The 2905-nt window shown below is 35.8% G+C and overlaps 1 non-coding gene across 1 annotated transcript; it reads left to right on the top strand.

Annotated features, from left to right (window-relative positions):
- The first annotated feature begins 2468 nt into the window (after positions 1-2468).
- On the top strand, positions 2469-2575 carry LOC145629797 (small nucleolar RNA R71). Its single transcript, XR_014111937.1, has one exon. It is a non-coding gene; the product is annotated as a small nucleolar RNA R71 (small nucleolar RNA).
- The last annotated feature ends 330 nt before the right edge of the window (positions 2576-2905 follow it).

Here is a 2905-nt window from a genome sequence, read left to right as displayed (position 1 = left end):
GAAAATCGAAAAAAATTAAAATTGAAAAAAATTAAAACCCAGAAAATTAAAAAAAAAAAAATTGAAAATTAGTTTAAAACCCAGAAAATTTAAAAAAAAAACCGAAAAAATTAAAATCGAAAACTTAAAACCCAGAAAATCGAAAAAATGAAAATCGAAAATGAGTTGAAAATCCAGAAAATGAAGAAAAAATTAAATCAAAGCCCAGAAAATCGAAAAAGATTAAAACCCAGAAAATTAAAAAAAAATGAAATCGAAAATTAGTAAAAAAACCCAGAAAATTATAAAAAAAAAAAAAAAAAAACGAAAAAATACCCAGAAATCGAAAAACAAATAATAATCGAAAAATGAATCAAAATCGAAAAACATTAATCATACCCAGAAATGAAATCAAAAAACAAATACCAAGAATTCGAACAAAAATATAATATATCAAAATCGAAAAAAAAAACCTTTTAAATTCGAATAAGGAGATGAGGGAGGAGGAAACCAAGGAGAAGGAGATGAGGGAAGATAAATAGAAGGAGGAGAAGGAGATCGAGAAAGAGGAGGAGAAGGAGATCGAGAAAGAGGATGAGAGGAGGAGAGAGAAGAGGATGAGAGGAGGAGAGAGAAAGAGAAACGGCTGAGTGGAGTGAATATGTTAGGGTTGGGGGGGTTTTAAAGGGCCGGTTTTTTTTATTTTTTTTTTAATTTTTAATGGATCCGGTTCAAAAGGCACCGGTTCAAACCGGTGGCCTTTATGTCTTTGGCACCGGTTTGCTTTGAACCGGTGCCTTTTCCCTTAGTTTAAAAACCCGCCCAATTTTGGGGTATTATTAAGATTAAAAATAATTATTTCATCCCCAACTGATAGTGTTAATTTACCACTTCTTACATCTATAATTGCTCCTGCAGTGTTGAGGAATGGTCTAACCAAAATAATTGGGGTTTGCATATCCTCAGCCATGTTAAGAACAACAAAATCAAAAGGTATGTAAAATTTACCTACTCTAACGGGAACATCCTCTAAAACACCTAAGGGGGATTTGAAAGAACGGTCGGCCATTTGTAGACTAATATTGGTAGTTTTTAATTTACCCATATTTAACTTGGAACACACAGATAATTGCATAACACTAACACTAGCACCCAAATCACACAATGAATTATCAATCATTAGATTGCCAATATGACAAGGGATAGAAAAACTATCCGGATCTTTTAATTTAGGTGGAGATTTATTTTGAAGTACGACACTACACTTTGCAATGAAAGCTATTGTCTCTACCTCACTAATAGACCTTTTTATTGTCAATATTTCCTTCTTAAATTTTGCATATGCAGGAATTTGTGTAATTAATTCAGCGAAGGGAACTGTTACCTTCAAATCTTTTACCATCTCTAGAAACTTACGAAACTGCTTATCCAAATTTGTTTTCAAGTGACGATTAGGGAATGAAAATTTGATAACTGGCTTTGGAGCAGTATTGCTTTTATCTGGAGTGGCCACCTTCTCTAGAGTCGTACCCTGCAATGTAGAATTAGATATATTAGTACTATGCTTAAGCCCTGCGGGGCTATTAGCTACATTGTCTGATTTAACAGAATCAAGATTAGCATTATTTATTAAAAAAGGTTCATCATCTCTAGGCATAGAGGGCCCTTCGTAGTTTGAACCACTCCTTAGAGTAATTGCATAGGCTTGATCCGTAGGCCTAGTCGGTTGTGCTGGCAAAGCTCCCTATTGGCGGGCTTGTAGAGTAGCGAAAAGTTGCGCAATTTGATTATCTACAATTTTATTGTGTGCTAGAATTGAATCAATTTGTGCATCTCTACTGTCCATGTGCTTCTGCATATTAACCAGCATCGCTCTAATTTCTACCAAAGCAGGGTCGGAAGATGAGGAGGTTTGTTGTGGTTTGTTCTTCTGGCCAGCATTGGGATGGTAATATTTCTGATGTTGTTGTTGTGGCGGTTGTGGTTCTTGTGGTGGTGGATTTTGAACATTAGTACTCCGGTAGGAAAGGTACGGATGATTTTGGTACCCAGGATTGTAGGTATTGGAGTATGGGTTATTCTGCCTATAAGCTTGAAAGGCATTAACTTGCTCCACAAAACTCCTACAATCTTGCTCCCAATGACCTAAAATTCCACAATTTTCACAGAAAGCCTCATTAGTATTATTATTAATTGCAGAAACATTAGCTACATTAGCTACATTAGCAGTGCTAAGATTATCTAATTTCTAGCAGATAGAGGTTAATTGAGCTTTAAAAAAGGATACAGAGTCAACACTATGCTTCCCCTTGTTAGCAAAGCCTCTAGGATTCCCATATTGGGAATTATGTATCACCATATCTTCGATAACTTGACCTGCATCATCAACATTAAGATTCATGAACCTCCCACTAGCTGCAGAATTTAAGATTATTCTAGATGAATTTCCAATGCCGTTATAAAAGGTTTGGATTAACTACCATTGTGCCAAATTATGGTGGGGGCATTCTCTTTGTAGGTCCTTGAACCTCTACCAAGCCTCATATAAAGTTTCATCGGCTTCTTGGGCAAAGTTCTGAATTGCACTCCATAGTACAGCTGTTCTCTCTGCAGGATAATATTTGTTATAAAAATTCAAAACAAGAGTTTCCCAGTCAGTTATACCATGTGCAGTTCTATTTTATCCAGTAAACCATAATATGGCTTTTCCAGTTAAAGAGAAAGGAATGAGAATCTCCCTGATTTGGTCTTGTGTGACCCCAGCTTGCGTGATGGTATTACAGTACTGACAATAGTCTACAATATGAAGATTTGGGTCTTCACCCTTAGCTCCACTAAATTGCTTCCTTTCTATCATTGTTATAAATTGGGGTTTAATCTCAAACTGTACCCCATCAAGAGCCGAAGTGGGAGCAAGGTGTGGAAA

The sequence above is a fragment of the Chenopodium album genome, chromosome 4 (genome assembly GCF_948465745.1).
Source record: "Chenopodium album chromosome 4, dcCheAlbu1.1, whole genome shotgun sequence".
NCBI lineage: Eukaryota > Viridiplantae > Streptophyta > Magnoliopsida > Caryophyllales > Amaranthaceae > Chenopodium > Chenopodium album.
Note: the sequence above shows the minus strand (reverse complement) of the source record. Positions and strands in the feature narration are given on the sequence as shown.